This window comes from Anolis sagrei, chromosome 7, assembly GCF_037176765.1.
Source record: "Anolis sagrei isolate rAnoSag1 chromosome 7, rAnoSag1.mat, whole genome shotgun sequence".
Classification (NCBI taxonomy): Eukaryota; Metazoa; Chordata; class Lepidosauria; order Squamata; family Dactyloidae; genus Anolis; species Anolis sagrei.
Genome location: NC_090027.1, coordinates 23781335 through 23800380, shown reverse-complemented (window position 1 = coordinate 23800380; position 19046 = coordinate 23781335). Strand labels below are relative to the sequence as shown.

Sequence of the window (19046 nt, the reverse complement as noted above, 5' to 3'; positions counted from 1 at the left end):
AGGTTGGTTTGGAAGGCCGCTCAGCTCTCCTAACTTTAGCACTGGGATTCTAGGAGCGGTAGCCTAACTTTTCCATATTCTGGCTTGGCAGGAATGTTGGTAAAGAGATGAGGACTGTAATAAGGACCAGCATCCCAAGTGCTATTGGTACGAGTTGTTAGTTCAGGACAAAGCAAAACAGAGGAAGCAAGAGTTGGAAGTTCAGGTCACAGCCAAGCAACTGTTAAGAAGTTCAATGTATTGTCGAAGGCTTTCATGGCCGGAATCACTGGGTTGTTGTAGGTTTTTTTGGGCTATATAGCCATGGTCTAGAGGCATTCTCTCCTGATGTTTCACCTGCATCTATGGCAAGCATCCTCAGAGATAGTGAGGTCTGTTGGAACTAGGAAAAAGGGGTTTATATATCTGTGGAATGACCAGGGTGAGACAAAGGACACCTAGCTCCAGCAGACAAGAGTCCTTTGTCTCACCCTGGTCATTCCACAGATATATAAACCCATTTTCCTAGTTCCAACAGACCTCACTACCTCTGAGGATCTCAAAGCACACAGCACAGTCTCTCCATACTAAAGAAGGCAGAAGGCAGATTCAGAAAGGCTTGCAGTAGAAAAGTACCCATTTTAAACAACCAATGGGAATGAGAGCAGAAACAGAGAGAAGAGACTTGGGCAGCGTGCGGTTGAATCCAACAGCCTCTTCCAGTTTTCTTTTCTTAGGAGGCTGGAGCCAAAGAAAAGTGGGAAGCTCCTTCAGGCCCAGGTCAGCTGCCATTCTCGGGCAGGCCAAGACAAGACTAAAGATAAAGAGTCTGTTGGGAGGCCCTCGTTGGTCTCGTTTATATTCTACCCTTCCTTCACCTATCCTGAGGGGGTAAAGCGGCTCTCTTCCTACGCACTTTCTCATCACAAGAGTCCAGTGGAGTAGGGAAAGACTAGGGAAAGCAAAGACTGGCCAAACCCTTTCACTGGGTTTCATGGCTCAATGAGGAGCTGAACTGGCTCCCACACCACACTACAATGATCATTAAGTCTAGGAGATTTGACTTCTCTGTGGAACTTTTTCCTTCTACCTTTGACTGTGGCAGAGAATAATTTACTTCTCTCAACTGAGAAATTTCCATGAAAGACATTCTGCCGGGAATTCCTGAAGCATTGAGCTAGAACTGTGGTAGGGTGAAAATAAGGGATTGAGTGGCAATTCAAATGGCCTTTCGTTCTTGTTGATGTTTATGTGGCTATCTTTTTTGTGAGGGAACCATGCTCATACTTCACCCTTGCAGCATGAGGAGGAGGAGGCGAAGGCGGGAGGAGCCTTTCTGGGTTGAGCAGGTGCCTGGAGCTCCCATTGGGCTGCAGGCGTACTGGTCCAACCAGAATGTTATCCTCCTGGCTGGTTGTTAAAAGCAGCTATAACTGTCCTGGGCATGCCTGTGCAATAGTGATACACAGGGTGTGTACCTTGGTGGCTCCGTTTACTAGGTGTTGCTCTGCTCCATAGTGGGAAGGGCTTGGAACGACTCGGTGTGTTTCGTGGGCTACTTTTTTGCAAGATTGCCATCACCTCATACAACAAAATGCATATGCCAAAACACTCCACTGTGAAATACCAACACCCATAATCCAGAAAAACAAATCTTCCAAGCTCTGAGTTAGTTTATATCTTCACGTGGATTTTTAGTGGTCTACTCTTATCTTGGCCTTTTTTTTCTAAGCCTTGTTTTCTTGGCAAAATGTAGACCAGTGGTTCTCAATGTTCCTAATGCCGTGACCCCCCAATACAATTCCTTATGTTGTGGTGACCCCCAAACATAACAGTATTTGTGTTGCTAATTCATAACTGTAATTTTGCTTCTGTTATGAAATAATAATAATAATAATAATAATAATAATAAACTTTATTTGTCTCCCCCCCCCCCCCCATCTCCCCAATGGGGACTCGGAGCAGCTTACATGGGGCCAGGCCCGAACAACAATTACGATAAAGAAAACCAAAACACAACCAAAAACGCAAACAATAAACAACATCATAATTACATAAAACATATGAATACATAATGAAATTGTAATGAAAATATCTAGTATGCAGGATATATTTTCATTCACCGGACAAAATTTGGCACAATCACCTGATACACGCATATTTGAATACTGGTAGGGTTGGATGGAGGTTGATTTTGTCATTTGGGAGTTTTAGTTCCTGGGATTTATAGTTTACCTACTATCAAAGAGCATTCTAAACTCCACCAGCAATGGAATTGAACCACACTTGGCATACAGAACTTCCACAACCTACAGAAAATATTGGAAGGTCTGGTGAGCATTGACCTTGAGTTTGGAGTTGTAGTTCACCTACATCCAAAGAGCACAGTGGACTCAAACAATGATGAATCTGGACCAAACTTGGTACGAATATTCAATATGGCCAAATGTGAACACTGCTGGAGTTTGGGGAAAATAGACCTTGAGTTTTGGGAGTTGTCGTTGCTGGGATTTATCGTTCACCTACAATCAAAAGAGCATTCTGAACTCCGCCAACAATGGAGCCAAACTTCCCACCTTCCCATGCCTTGAAGGAACTCACTGCCATGAGCCTCCCTCCAGCCTTGCATGCTCTTCCTCTCCCACACATGTGCACCATGCTGCCATGTGCCAAGCATGCCTGATCTCCCTTCCTGCTTGGAGTCTCTTGGCTGAAAAACCAGCCAATCACAGTGGAGGAGGGCTTTTGGTAAGAGGATTCACCATCTGTTTCCAAATAGGGAGAGAAGGTCAGGCAGAAAGGTGTACAGTCTTCTCTGCCAAAGGGGTTCCTAAGACCTTCAGAAATCTATGTTTTCTGAAGGTCTTTGGTGACCCCTCTGAAACCCCCTCATGACCCCACAGGGGTCCTGATTCCCAGGTTGAGAAACGCTGAAGTAGACTGTAATATCTTTGGTGTACTTTGCTTGCTTGACTGTGAGATCCCAAATATGTGCACAGTTTAATGATAATGATCAATGTTTTCACCCTAAGGCACATGAAAAAGGAAATCGCAGCTTGCTTACTTTTTATTTTTTGGGTCATCCTGTCTAAATGTATGTATCTCTGCCTGTTCAAATGGTAACCCTAATTCCAGGGAGCACTCTGTTTCCAGATAGTTTTCAGTTCATGTTTTTCTGCCTGTTTTGTGGCCTTGGTGACTCCAGGGGCAGGGATGTCAGTGGTGGGAGTGTGACACTTTCCATTTGCGCTGGGCACCCAGGAAAACACATCAGCGCAGAGGAGGGCTGGGAAATTACCCAGAGTGAAATGGAATGACCTCATGGGTGGGAGTAGCAGAGTCTGGGTGGAAAATAATAGGGTTGTGGGCATGGAGACGTACTTAGGGACTGCTAACAAGCTCTTGATCGGCTGAGGACTTGTCATCCAGAAATGACGGCATGGAAAACAAATCTTTGGAGCACTGGTGCTTGTGGCAAAAGCAGTAACCATCATCATTCCCAGATGTCGCTTCTGGTTTGAGAGGATTGGCCGTCTGCAAGGACGTTGCCCAGGGGACGCCCGGATGTTTGATGTTTTACTATCCTTGTGGGAGGCTTCTCTCATGTCCCAACATGGGGAGCTAGAGCTGACAGACAGGAGCTCACCCCGTTCCCCGGATTCAAACCTCCGACTTGTCAGTCAGCAGTCCTGCCGGCACAAGGGTTTAACCCTCTTCATTCATCTGGAGAGGCCCTGCTTATGATCCCACCGGCATCGCAAGCGCAATTGGTGGGGACGAGGGGTAGGGCTTTCTCGGTGGTGGCCCCTCGACTCTGGAACTCTCTCCCTAAGGATATCAGGCAGGCCCCGTCGCTAACAATCTTTAGGAGGAGTTTGAAAACGTGGTTGTTCCAGTGTGCCTTTCCAGGATATCTGCATGCCCATCCCCCCTCCAAACACCCCACCTTGTCATGCCCAGCACTTTTACTTTTAATTTAATTATTACACTTGGCCCGGCCATTGTTTTTAATTGTGTCATTGGGTGTTGTTAATGTTATTGCTTTGGTTTTTGTTTTTGTTATTGTGTTGTTGTTGCTGCTGTTTTCATTGTTGTATTTGGGCTCGGCCTCTTGTAAGCCGCACCGAGTCCTTCGGGAGATGGTAGCTGGGTACAAATAAAGGTTTATTATTATTATTATTATTATTATTATTATTATTATTAACCCAGGCATGGTTAAACTTTCTAACTTGGGGGCCGCATGCTAGCAGTTTGTACTAGAGGGACAGGCTGCCTGATGGTGGAAGGAAAGAGAGAAGGAAGGAAGGAAGGACGAAAGGGAGGAAGGGAAGGATGGAAGGAGAAAGAGGGAAGGAGGGAGGGAGAAAGGAGAGAGAGAAGGAAGGAAAGACAAAAGGGAAGGAATGAAGGAAAGAAAAAGAGGAAGATAGGAAAGGGAGAAGGATGGAAGGGAAGGAGGGAGAAAGAGGGAGAGAGGGAGGAAAGAGAGAAGGAAGGAAGGATGAAAGGGAGGGAGGGAAGGATGGAAGGAGAAAGAGGGAGGGAGGGAAGGAGGAAGGAGAGAGAGAAGGAAAGACAAAGGGGAAGGAATGAAGGAAGGAAAAAGGAAGATAGGAAAGGATGGAAGGGAAGGAGGGGGAAAGAGGGAGGTACGGAAGGGAGGAAGGGAAGGAAGGAGGAAAGAGGATGGAAGGAAGGAAGGACGAAAGGGTGAAAAGGAAGGAGAAAGAAGGAAGGAAGGATGAGGAAGGGAGGGAGAGAGGAAAGAAAGAGGGAGAGAGGGAAGAAAGGAAGGATGGAAGGGAAGGATAGAGGGAGGGAGAAAGAGGGAAGTGCGGATGGGAGGGAGGGAAGGAAGAAGGAAAGAGGAAGGAAGAGAGGATGGAAGGGAAGGGGGAGGGAGAGAGGGAGGAAAGAGAGAAGGATGGAAAGACAAAAGGGAGGGAAGGAAGGATAGAGGGAGGGAGAAAGAGGGAGGGAAGGAAGAAGGAAAGAGGAAGGAAGGGTGGAAGGGAAGGAGAAAGAGAGAGGGAAGGAAGGATAGGAATGTGGGAGCTAGGAGGGTGTGAGAATAGAGCCCAAGGGGCCGCATCCGGCCCCCAGACCTGGGTTTGCCTATTCCTCATTTAACCCATTGCGCCACTATTGGGCTCCTATGACACCAGATGCGACTAGCAGTTTCTCAAGTAGCTTCTAACACACACACACAAATCCCCAGATGTGATGTACTCCAGGTAGGCTTTGCAGATATTCCCGTTTTGGACTACAGCTCCTAGGGCCCACATGCAGCTGCTGGCCATATTGAAAGAAGCAGTCTGGGAGTTGTAGTTAAGGAACATCTCTAGAGTTGGAGGAAGCTGAAATTGCAGAACTTGACCTGGATCAAATTAACCCAAGTGGCTGACTGGTTGGACTGGAACTCCCCAGAACCCTTTTAAGAAGACTCGGTGGTGTGTACAATGGACTTTTCCTGACCTTTTGTTTTTTGGAGGATTCACTTCTTGGGGGTTGCTTTTGTCCCAATGTGCCTTCAAGTTAACTCCAATGGGAGACTGTCAACAGATACCTTGTTCAGAGGAAGGAACTGGCATAAAGTCTCTTGGAGTCCTTGTCCAACACTCCTGTGCCATTCTGGCTCTATCTGCTTCACTGCTGCTTGTAAAATACATTATTCCCAACCTTACTGATAATCCTTTCATGAAACAAAGGCTGCCACATTACTGGAAACTACATAGGATCTTTTCAAGGGCAGCCCTAGGCTATTGCATAATAACTTCCTCGGTCTCGAAGAAGCAAGGTGTATTTGCAAAAATGAAATATACATTTACAAATACTGTATTTGAAGCGAAATGTTGATGGGCAAGCCCACCTTCATGATCTTTAAGTGCGAACCTTAAGGGGAACTGTTTATAACATTGTGCTTTTGGGGCATTTTGAACCTGGAAGGGTCAAATGGATGTATAGAAGAGAAGAGATGAATTTGCTGGCAGGGCTAGCTGTAGGTAAACTAAAGGGTCCTCCATCAATTTAAAAAATGGTAGAAATTGCAGTCTTTTTATTAAAGCGGCAACTGTTGTCAGAGGCAATCATTTTGTTTGCTCGCTAAAAAACATGGCCCAAAGTATTGCGGTTGCTGCAAGGTTGATCACCGCGCAACAGTGGAAGTTGCTGCAACTGCCGAAAGAGACAGATGGGATTAATAAACGGTGGGATGTTGGGATAATGGATAACTGGATGCAACAGATCTGAACTAAATTCGGAAGATGGGGCAGGGGGGAAATCCTGCCTGGTGATGGGTTTTTGTGGCCCATTAAGCTGCACTTGGAGAATGATCAAACATCATAGACTTAATTGTATTTAGGAGCATGGCCCCGTCTTCTAGCACAGCGGATCCAGGAGGTTATAATCCCAAGGAAGTCGAGCAGGTTGTTCCATATTAAGCAGCAAATGGAGTAGATGTGTGCATTTTTAAATGATTCCTTGTGTACAAAATAATGATAATGGCAGTCCAGCTCAACGTTTCTCAACCTCACAAGGGGGTGTCAGAGGAGTCGCCAAAGACCATCAGAAAACACAGTATTTTATGTTGATCTTGGGGGTTCTGTTTGGGACGTTTGGCCCAATTCTATTGTTGGTGGGGTTCAGAATGCTCTGATTGTAAGTGAACTATAAATCCCAGGAACTACAACTCCCAAATGTCAAGGTCTATTTCCCCCAAATTCCACCAGTGTTCACATTTCGGCATATTGAGTATTTGTGCCAAGTTTGGTGCAGATCCATCATTGTTTGAGTCCACAGTGCTCTCTGGATGTAGGTGAACTACAAGTCTAAAACCCAAAGTCAATGCTCACCAACCCTTCCAGTCTTTTCTGTTGGTTATGGGAATTCTGTGTGCCATGTTTGGTTCAATTCCATCATTGGTGGAGTTCGAAATGCTCTTTGGTTGTAGGTTGCAGGTGAACTATAAATCCCAGGAACTACAACTCCCAAATGTCAAGGTCTATTTCCCCCAAATTCCACCAGTGTTCACATTTCAGCTTATTGAGTATTTGTGCCAAGTTTGGTGCAGGTCCATCATTGTTTGAGTCCACAGTTTTCTCTGGATGTAAGTGAACTACAACTCTAAAACCCAAGGTCAATGCCCACCAACCCTTCCAGTCTTTTCTGTTGGTCATGGGAATTCTGTATGCTGTGTTTGGTTCAATTCCATCATTGGTGGAGTTCAAAATGCTCTTTGGTTGTAGGTTGTAGGTGAACTATAAATCTCAGCAATTACAACTCCCAAATGACAAAATGAATCCACCCTCCCTAACCCCACCAGTATTGGGGTATTTGTGCCAATTTGGTTCCAGTGAATGAAACTACCTCCTGCATATCAGATATTTACATGACAATTCAGAACAGCAGCAAAATCAGAGTTATGAAGTAGAAACGAAAATAATTTTATATTTGGGGGTCACCCAGCAACTCCAACTCCCAAATGACAAAATCGATCCCCTCCCAACCCCATCAGTGTTCAAATTTGAGCATGTTGGGTATTGGTGCCAAATTCGGTCCAGTGAATGAGAATACCTCCTGCATATCAGATATTTACATTACTATTTATAAAAGTAGCAACATTACAGTTATGAAATGACAAGAAAAAATATTATATGGTTGAGGGGTCAGCACGACATACAGAACTGTATTAAGGGGTCACGGCATTAGGAAGGTTGAGAAGCACTGGTCTAGAACATGCATAGAGAGGACTATGGGTCATGGGCCTTTGGATATGGGAGTCATTCTGTACTACAAAGATGTGATGCTTAATGAAAGAAGTGTGCTGCACAATCCAGGTGACGAAGAAGTTCTGTGCCGTGACCTGTTCTGTTCCTCACATTTGAGTGCAGACGATCCCACGGAGGTCTGGTTTCTATCCATTTGTGGCGTTTGTTTGCTTTTGACAAAGCCATGATTTCATCGGGAGTCAAAAAACCTGTCTCTTTTCCACTCCGACTCCTAGAAAGCCTCCTGATGGATGGGACGTCCTTAAAGGACAAAGGCACAATGAGGCGTGTTCCCAGAGGGAGGAACTCTGCCTTTGTCTGCCTTTCTTCCCTCCTCAGTCCCTTTGTGCCGCTGGGGCAGGGCTCTGAAGGAACCCATCAGTCCTGCCAAGCAGAGCTTGTCGCCCGTCAAATAAATCTTGTCTTTGGATGGAGGCAATTGTGAGCACCCTCTTCATTGGGGGAACTTGTATTTGCGTGGCATCTTTCCGCTTGGCATGCATCAGACAAGCACCTGGATCCATGTCACTGTTCGGTATATGTGCACCATATGGTTTTGACACTTTGGTACCACTTTAACTGTCAAAGCCCCACTCTTTGGCTGTCACGTTGCCAGGGCTCTGCCTTCTTTAGGTAGAGATTAATCAAAATCCCAGTTTTATCAAACAGTTTAATTAAAACAATACTTGCTGGCTGTTTTTATAGTCCAAAATATAAAACACAAAGATAGCACGCAGTTACAGAATAAACAAAAACCGATAGCAAAAACAACTCCGTAGTCAAAAGGGTCCAGTCCAATGGTCAAATGCCGAGAGTTCAATAAACAAAGTCTAGGGATCTATACCATAGTCAAAAGCCAGTCCAAAGGTTCAAGGTTCCAGGATTCCAAGATTAAAACAGCCAGCAAGTAAGTACTGTTTTAATTAAACTGTTTGATAAAACTGGGAGTTTGGTTAATCTCACCTAAATAAGGTAGAACCCTGGCAACGTGACAGTTTTGGAGTTGTAGTTCACCTATATCCAGAGAGCACTGTGGACTCAAACAATGATTGATCTTGACCTAACTTGGCACAAATACTCAATATGCCCAAATGTAGACACTGGGGGAGTTTGGGGGAAAATAGACCTTGACATTTGGGCATCGTAGTTGCTGGGATTTATAGTACACCTACAATTAAAGAGCATTCTGAACCCTACCAATGACAGAATTGGGCCAAACTTCCCACACAGAAAATCCATGCTCAACAGAAAAGACTGTGCTTTCTGATGACCTTTGGCTACCCCTCTGACACCCCCTCCCAACACCCCTAGGGGTCCCAACCCCCCAAGTTGAGAAACGTTAGTTAAGATCCTTGGCATGAGGACAGTTCTGACCATGGGTGAAATGGTGACTATTATATGAACAGAATGGTGTGTTTCTGTAGTCAGACCATCAAGTGGTATTTTTAAAAACGTGGTCTTCCTCACTACAGATTGATCAGCTTTTCCTTAGCAGTCAGTGAGTGGGTGTGCTTCTATCTCCTGTGGCATTTTACACACGAACAGTTGCTGCTTCTTCCCACTCAGGCTTGTTTGGCATATATATATGAGATATATATATATGAGATTCTCTACATTTAAATATATATATAGTGTGACCAAGAAGACATCGCAAAGGCTTGTCGCGTGAGGAAGACAGCTAGTTGTTCTTTGAGTCAATATCTTACTTTGCTATACGCATTGAGGATGATCCATTCATGATACTTCTGTTCTAGTTCTGTTCATCCATGTTGTTCTTTCAGCTGAACATAATTCTGTCTTGGCAGCGTAGTCAACCATAACGCTTAAGGAGTTTTGCAGGGCAGGAATGGTGCAGGTGGGGCAACCTTCACAGTCCTTCCTTTTCTCTTGTTTTGAAGCCGAGCGGTACACCAAAGGCATGCAAAGAGAAGGCATAATAGAGTTAGGAAGAGAGAGTTTGTGCATTTGGGGTTCGTTGCCAGTTTTCTGCACAGCTTTTGCCGGCTGTCTTCCCCTCCCTCTCACTTTTGGACATTGAGAAGGTGGAGCCGGGCACCTCGCCTGGCTCTCATCATGAGGCGCATGTTGTTTTAATCCCTTCCCCTCCAGTGGTGCATGTCAGCACATTCTGCTGATTCACGGCAAAGCCATGATTATAGGGCCGGGCTCTATAATTGCCTGTCTTGGCGGGTATTTCGTCGAATGAGACCAATCCCGCCAGCTCTTTTTGTAGAGGTTTTGCTCAGAGCTTGAAACGCCCGAGTTGGCAGAATGGTTTTGCTGACTTTTATGACATGTTGGTTGGAAGTATTTGGGGATGGTGTGGGCTTGCTTGGTTGTGGTAATCGCTACTATCTCTTTGCAGTCTTCATTCGTATAGATGAAATTAGACTCCCATAAGATACATGGGGTCCCTACATATACGTTTGCTGAGAACATTTCTCCCATCAGGCAGGAAAGTGGAGTAAACACTAAAGGGATTGAAAAACTGCTGAGACTTCGATTCCATCAGGAGTTACGCAGGATTTCCATCAGCACCTCTGAAAGAGCATTTCTTTATCAATTTTTTTCATGTCAGGAGCAACTTGAGAAACCGCAAGTCACTTCTGGTGTGAGAGAATTGGCTGTCTGCAAGGATGTTGCTCGAGGAACGTCCAGATGTTTTACCATCCTTTGGGTGTGTGGGTGGGGGGGACTTCCCTCATGTCCCTGCATGGAATCACACTGGAGGGCGTAAACATCCCAGAGAAAGTGTGTATTTGTTATCTCCAGTGGAAGTTGGCCATAGAATTGTGCTAGAGGACCCAAACATCTTATAGAAAGCATGGATTTATTCTCTCCGGTGAAAGTTGACAATAGAATCCCACTGGAGGACCTAAACATCCTGGATAAAGTGTGTATTTGTTCTCTCCTGTGGAAGCTGGCCATGGAATTGCTCTGGAGGACCCAAACATCCTGGAGAAAGTGTATTTGTTGTGGAAGTTGGCCATGGAATTGCTCTGGAGGACCTAAACATCCTGGAGAAAGTGTGTATTTGTTCTCTCCAGTGGAAGTTGGTCATGGAATTGCTCTGGAGGACCTAAACATCCTGGAGAAAATGTGTTATTTGTTATCTCCTGTGGAAGTTGGCTATGGAATTGCTCTGGAGGACCCAAACATCCTGGAGAAAGTGTATTTGTTGTGGAAGTTGGCCATGGAATTGCTCTGGAGGACCTAAACATCCTGGAGAAAGTGTGTATGTGTTCTCTCCTGTGGAAGTTGGTCATGGAATTGCTCTAGAGGACCCAAACATCCTGGAGAAAGTGTATTTGTTGTGGAAGTTGGCCATGGAATCCACAGAGGTGCAGCCCAGTTGCCTGTCATCAATACACCTTCTGAGTTAGCTGTGTGCCTGAAAGCATCCCCTAGAATCCTTTGCTGCTCACCCCGCATCCTACTTGTCGATCTCGGCGCCATCGTCTTTTGCAGGATCCGGCCAAACCGCCCTTCGCCCCAGCGGGTTCTGCTTCCAGCAATCACCAGCCTGTGGCTTTGAGAAGCAAAGAGACATGAAGGTTAGCCTCTCTCTCCTGGGGTGTGTCCTATTGCAAGGTGTATCACCTCTGTTCCTGGCAGTCCATTGTGGCTGCGACAACGCCTGGAAGGAACAACCACAAATGTCTGGGTGACCCTTGGGCAAGTCACAGTCTTCCATCAGGACGGTAATCAAACCTCTGAATCAAACTTTGCTAAGAGAAAGCTTGAGTCTACAGTACGCATGGGCAAACTTTGGCCCTCCAGGTGTTTTGGACTTCAACTCTTAGAATTCCTAACAGCCTCCCAACTGAACAAAAATACACAGGCCAATGTTATCTCTTCCATAGGAGGTTTTTCTTTGTTGTAAAACAATATAGTCGCACTATTTACAATAACTAGGTATTGATAAAACAAATAAACAAATACATAGTTTTCCACGCAGCAGCCTTTATACTGGAGCATTACACACAAGACTTCTCTCATATCAGGCCTTCCTTATACATCACATGTTTGTAGTACAAAATGACTCCCAGGTCCATGACCCATAGTTGAATTAACCTTTTTTTAAAGTCCTCTTTTTTTAGACCCTCTCTCTGAGTCTATGACAGGCATGGACAAACTTGGGCCCTCCAGGTGTTTTGGACTTCAACTCCCACAATTCCTATCAGCTTCAGGCCCCTTAAGCGGCTAGGGGGGAAAGGAAAGGGCCTGAGGCCGTTAGGAATTGTGGTAGTTGAAGTCCAAAACACCTGGAGGGCTCAGGTTTGCCCAAGCCTGGTGAATGATATGCTTCTGGCCACATTTTTGCACTAGAGGACCTGGCAGTGCTTAAGAGAGGTGTCCCCCCTAGGCATGTCTTGGTCCTCTTAAAGATTTCTAGAGATCTATACACATAATAAAAGTGAAAAATGTGTATGTGTGTATGTGGCAGAGGTGTCCGCTTACACAGACAGCTTCCAACCTGCTGAGGAAGCCCCCAAAGGCACTCCCTCCACTGACATTGCAGGTTAGAGCAAGCACCACAAACATGTAGTCAATGCCAATGTCCTCCCCAAACACTATGGCCCAACACCTTTCATCTGGGGACCATTTCATCCTTGATTTGAGGTGTTTTGTCCACCACCATAGGGAGGCATCCCAGGGTTCCTTTCTCTCTCCATTGATGTGAAATTTGCATGGCCCCGCCCGCTGCCTCTCCCCTAACCCTTTCCTACGGCACACAGCAAACAGAGAGGAATTGATCACCGACTAAACAGACTGGTGGGGTTTGGAGGACTAACTCAACAGGATGGAAGTTGTAGTTCAACCTGCATCAAGGCAGAGCACTGTGACCCCCTTCAATAATGGACCTGATCCATATTTGGCATGCTTAAGCAGCTCAGGGGGAAAACAAAAGGGCCTGGAGCTGTTAGTAATTGTGGGAGTTGAGGTCCAAACCTGGAGGGCCAAGGTTTGCCCATGTTTGGTCTACAGCATAAGTATTCCTCTTTGTTTTTTTGCTCATGGATAGGAAACCCATAGCATTCTGATTTTGGGGCCTTACATTCCCATCAGCAAGGCCAGAGGCAATGGAGGATGGATCGTGTAGTCCAAAGCAACTGGAGAGAGGTCACAGATTTCCAAATCCTGCCCTTTAACATGTTCAAAATATTCTGCAGAGAGACCAAATGCCATGCTGCCTGGGCATCAGAAGGAGGTTGCTTCTTTCTGCCGAAAAGTGGCATGTAAACGCTGTCAAGCAATTACCATTTTCAAGGAATACACAAGGACTCACATATAGTTAAGAAAAAAGGAGCACTACTGTGTTATAATTAGTATTTATTATAAAGGCTCTCCAATTCTGCGGCACGATTTTTAAGCCATCTGCTCAACCAGGTATTTGAACACTGTTATTTTTCTTTGTCGCTTTGATGCTAATCCCATTCCCTGGCTACAGCCGTTGAAGATCGGTCCATGGATATTTTGGCAGCGCTTGTATGTCTTGTCATTTTTTTTTAAAAAAAAAATCTTACTGTAATTGAATCTGAGCTGAGGAGTCACTGGAGCCAGGCCCAGGCAGGCCGGTGCAGGCCCGTCTTTGCCTCCTTTGGCTCTCAAGCTGGAGAACTCTGGTGTGTTTATAGCCCAGGCCTTGGCATGCGTTTGCCCAGGAGATGCCAAGGGCACCTGCGTGGCAGAGCGAAGAGCTGAAAACAAGCAACACGGGATCAGATTCGTGCTGGCGATCCCGTCCAACCTGTCTGACAGCAACATTTCTCATTTTAGGAACTAGAATTGCCAGAGTTTGCAGGATGAACTCATAACATTTTGCATTTCTAAAATTTCTCAATTTTGTGCCTTATGCTTTGGGAGTCTTGCCCAGTATGTAGATGTGTGGCTGCTTGTGGTTATTCTGTAACAATGCAAAATCCCTTTGCAGGAAGTCTGCCTCTCTTGGATTATTTTTGACTATTATGCTCAGTCTAGAACAGGCATGGGCAAACTTGAGCCCTCCCAGTGTTTTGGACTTCAACTCCCACAATTCCTTCCTTCCTTACTTACTTACCTAGGCAATCCCTCGTCATCCAAGTATGATGGCCTTGGCGGTGGATGTGTAGGTGACTGTAGAGCCATACTCTTCACCCATGTTGCAACTCAAGGTAGTTTTCACCTTGCTCCAGACACTAAAACACCAAGGCTGTAGGTTTTTGTAGTTTATTAAGAAAAGCAAAATCAAAACAAAGAAATAGAAATGCAATAGTTCCATAGGCAAAACAGAGACTTAAATGTAAAGGCAAAATTCCCAAGATCCAAAGGCAGAAACATAAAGCATAATCCTTTAGCAATGGTCAAACATAAGTCCATTGTAAACAGTTGAAAACAAGACCCAAATCCCAGACTCAGGAAGCCAGAAGCGTGCTGCGAAAAGCCAAGGAAAATCTCCAGAAGTTAACATGGGAAGAGCAATGTTGGACTGACAACAACTGCCTGTCAGCTACAAGACTAAATACCCTTTGCGAACATGAAAGCATTGCGTTGACCTTGTTTGGCTTCTCACTTGCTGGCCAAGCGAGTGCTTCTCCGGAGCCTTAATTGCAAACAATCTTGTCTGCTCATTAATTCATTAATGCAAGGCTATGTAACCCTTTATCTGAGTCCAGCTGGGACGGATGCTCCACCTGGCTGTGTGGGATTTCACTCTCGCTATCAGTATCTCTCTCACTGCAGGAACATTCCTTTCCCCGGGGAACTGACTTGCTGTTTCTCCTTCAGCAGTCACACTATCAGCCCCGTCTGAAACATGTACAGAAATCTGCAACCCATCAGCCTCCTCGTCATCCTGCAGGAAATCAGGCTCAGAAAGGCCAAAGTCAGGCTCAGAAGGCCCAAACAGCTCAGCTTCAGACTCAGAGTCAAGCTGAGTCACAACAACCCACATGTTTTTCCACAGTGAGAACATCAGTTTCCAGGTGGAAGACAGTCCTAGTCAGGGTTAGCTTGATGCGCCTTCCTCTTGGCACATATCTCCTTTTCGTCTTCCATTTGTACCTCTTTGAATTCCGCAGCACTGCTGCTCACAGCTGACCTCCAGTTATAGCCAGGGCTTCCTTTTTTTTCTTTTTTAAAAGGTATTTTTTATTATGTTATACACACAGATCAATAAGCCAAATTCCAAGTGTTACATATATAAATCCTAAGTAATTCAACAAATATTAAAGACATTATGCTAATTTACATTATCTCCCTCCCTCTTCAACCACAGTATATTTCTACTAATCTTGCAGATCCAGCCACTGGTAGAGTCTGTGTATTTTTTCTTTGATGTGATCGTTGGCTCTTCGATTTTTCACCCAGTTGAAGTAGACCTGCCATCTATTTGTAATGATCTTTTCTTTGTCCATTCTTGGTGTTTGCTTAGTCATAATTCCCGTAATATCTAACAGCACTTGGTCATACATATAATCATTCCAATTACTTAACGTCCATTTCGATTTGTCTTTCCATCCTTCGCAATCACCGCATGGGCTGCTCTTATTGTTACCTTAAGTAACTCTTACAGCCAGGGTTTCCCAGTTCTCTCTCAGTGTCTATGCCACAGTTTTTAAAGTTAGCTTTAAGCCCATCTTTAAATCTCTTTTCATATCCACTAAGATTTTGTTTTCTGTTCTTGAGTTGGCAGTTTAGTAACTGCTTTGGGAGACAATGATTGCGCATTCAGACAAGGTGGCCAGTCCAGCGGAGTTGATGGTGTAGGAGCATCGCTTCAGTGCTGGTGGTCTTTGCTTCTTCCAGCACGCTGACATTTGTCCGTCTGTCTTCCCAAGAGATTTATAACTTTTTTTTGGAGGCAATGCTGATGGAATTGTTCCAGGAATTGAGTGTGATGTCTGTAGACAGTACACATTAGTCAGGCATACAACAGGGTTGGGAGAACAATAGTTTTATAAACAAGCACCTTGGTCTTCCTATGGACGTCCCAATCCTCAAACACTCTCTGCTTCATTTGGAAAAATGCTGCACTCACAGAGCTCAGACAGTGTTGTATTTCAGTGTCAATGTTGACTGTTGTGGCTGCCAAGGTAGCGGAAATTATCAACATTTTCTAATGTGACACCATTAAGCTGTATTTCTGGCATTGGAGAGGGATTGGCTGGTGCCTGCTGGAAGAGCACTTCAGTCTTCTCAGTGTTCAATGACAGGCTGAGCTTCTTTTATGCTTCTGCAAAGGTGTTTAAAATGTCTTGTAGATCTTCTTCTGAATGCACACAGACTATATTATCATCAGCATATTAGAGTTCCATAATAGATGTTGTTGTGACCTTTGTTTTGGGTTTCAATCAGCTGAGATTAAATAGCTTGTCATCTGCCAAATAGATTATTTCCACTCCAGTGTTAGGAATTGTAGGCGTTGAAGTCCAAAACACCCGGAGGGCCCAAGTTTACTGTTTAGAACATAAAGCAATCCATTTGTGCTTTGGTTCAAAATGTCAGGCAATTTTCTGTCCATATAGAAGGTTCTAGTCCAATATTTCCTAAGCTTTGTGTAAATCCTAAGCGTAGGTGCAGTGGAGCTTGGGAATCGCAGCCCTTGTCCCTGTCATGGCTGGGGTTTGCCCCATATTATATTCCTCAGCAAGGACCCTTGAGGCAACAGGGATGATGACTGTGGGTGCCAAATGGGCGTCGCGAGATGCCATAACTGATTTTAAGACTGCTCTTAAAATGAAGTGAAACGATGCCATGTCTTTTTATCTTCCCGCAATGGCGTAATTAAGGGGTGCTGCCGGTTAAAGAACGAGGAGATGAGAAGCCAGATACGGCCTTGCTCAGAGGCTCTTGAGGGCAGTGGGCCAGTCAGGATGGCACCAGCTCCCTGCCTTGTGGGTCCCAGGACTTTGAATTGAAGCACAAACAGGGAAAGAAGAAGGGATTTAGGAGAAGGAGGAAGGGCTGGGAATGTCAAGCCCATGATGCCAGGGGGATTTCTGCACAACAACTCAGTTGTGCTTGGCATTTCAGCAGCAGTTCCATAGGCCATAAGGGGCCAGCATTGCCTCCTTCTCCTCTAGAAGAGGAGGTCCTTTTCTCATCTAAACCTCCAGAAATTGTATTGTTGTTAGCATCATTAGTCACTTTGAGTTTAAGAGAGGAAAAAGCGGCATATAAACAAACATAGAATCAGGAGCGGTCTTCATAGACCTGTCAGCGGCTTATAATACTGTACACCACCGCCTCCTCCTGAGAAAAATGTATAATATCACAAAGGACTACCACCTCACCTGCCTCATAGGAAACCTGCCACAAAACAGGAGCTTTTTTGTTGAGTTCCAGGGCCAGAGAAGCAGATGGCGGAAACAGAAGAACGGCCTGCCTCAGGGGAGCGTGCTCACTCCATCCATGTTCAACATTTACACAAATGACTAGCCACTGCCAGAAGGGACAGAGAGGTTCATCTATGCAGATGATCGTGCCATTACTGACCAAGCAGGGAGCTTTGAGATGGTTGAACAGAAGCTATCCGAAGCTCTAGGTGCTCTTACTGCCTATTACAGGGAAAACCAGCTGATCATTTATGTTGGATAAGCGAGACTCTACTGTACTTTCTTTGAAAGCAGTTGCTCTACTCCAGAAACTTCATTTTTGTGACTGCCACAAACTATGTTGAATTGTGTTGTCGAAGGCTTTCATGGTCAGAATCACTGGGTTGTTGTGAGTATTCTGGGCTGTATGGCCATATTCCAGAAGCATTCTCTCCTGATGTTTCACCTGCATCTATGACAAGCATACTCAGAGGTTGAAGGGTCTTTTGGAAACTAGGCAAGTGAGGCTTATGTATTTGAGGAGTAATGTCCAGGGTGTGAGAAAGAACGCTTGTCTGCTTGAGGCAAGTGTGAATGTTGCAGATGGTCACCTTGATTAGCATTGAATGGCCTTGCAGCTTCAAAGCCTGGCTGCTTCCTGCCCGGGAGAATCCTCTGTTGGGAGGTGTTAGCTGGCCATGATTGATTCATGTCTGGAATTCCCCTGCATTTTGAGTGTTACTCAAAAATGTCAGACTACACAGAGAAGCCATTAAAATCCACAAGCATGTGGACAATTTCAACAGAAAGGAAGAAACCATGAAAATGAAATAAATCTGACTAACAGTATTTTAAAAACTTTACAATCAGGGCAGTAAATAAAGAGCAATATTGGGGGGGGGGGGGGGGGCGGACAGGAATTACAGAGAAGAAGCAACCAGGACCAGCTAACACCTCCTAATAAAGGATTCCTCCTGGGAGTAACTAGCTAGGTTTCCTGGGGGAATCCTTTGATTGAAGCTGCAAGGCCATTAAACGCTAATCAAGGTGGCCAATTGTTATATTCACACTTGCCTCAGGCAGACAAGAATTCTTTCTCCCAGCTTGGAAATCATTCCACAGATATATAAACCTCACTTGCCTCATTTCCAACAGACGTCCTCAACCTTGCCATAGATTTAAGCAAAATGGCAGGAGAGAATGCTTCTGGGACGTGGCCAGACAGCCCAGAAAACTCACAGCAAACCCTATGTTGAATTGGTTGAGACTTTCTGAGATATTCATTGAAAAACTACAGCAAAATGTGCTGGAGGATGATGTCCTTCTCGCCAAAACAAAGTTCTCACAGTTTAATTAATGTTTCCTGTGTTTTTATGATAGAACCAATTAGGAAATGGCATTTATAACTCAGGAACAAAAATGTGTTGCATAATGTTATTTAAACATGTCAATAGGGTCCGTCCTTAACTGCCGTCCTTCTCTGGACACATTAGGCCTGTTCGATTTTTCCAGGTCAAGATAGGAAAGGCAGCAGGACCCTGCAGTGATGGATGGGGTTCCTGCCTCTTTTCCTATACCATTATGGCTTGCGTCCTTGTGCCCTTCCCTCTTCGCAGCTTGACACCAACCGTTTTTCCATGCAGTAAGATCAACTCCCCCTCGGGGATCTGTTCTCCGCGCACAGAGGCCCCTCTCTTTGGTGAACAAAGGCACGCTCTCAAGCCCTGGGCTGGCCAGGAAAGCAGATCCTCAGCGGCTGCTGCGTCTCTGGTTACACTTTGAGCATCCCAAACAATGCGCCTTTGATCGGGGCTGGGAGGCAAGAACCAGCATAAGACATTTTCCTTGGCTTCTAGCTGCTTCTGTGTGTTGGATGGGATTGGGTTGGAAGGGGGTGCATCGATACCAGCTGGGGGCTCTTTGTAGGAGTATTTGGTGCAGCATTGCCAGTACTATACAGGCAGTCCCCAAGTTACAAACATGCAACTTATAAACAACTCACAGT

The 19046-nt window shown here is 45.2% G+C and overlaps 1 protein-coding gene across 2 annotated transcripts in view; it reads left to right on the top strand.

The window, feature by feature from the left end:
* The window catches only part of SEMA4C (semaphorin 4C), a 112701-nt gene that overhangs the window by 45346 nt on the left and 48309 nt on the right, over positions 1 to 19046 (top strand). The window lies entirely within an intron of this gene.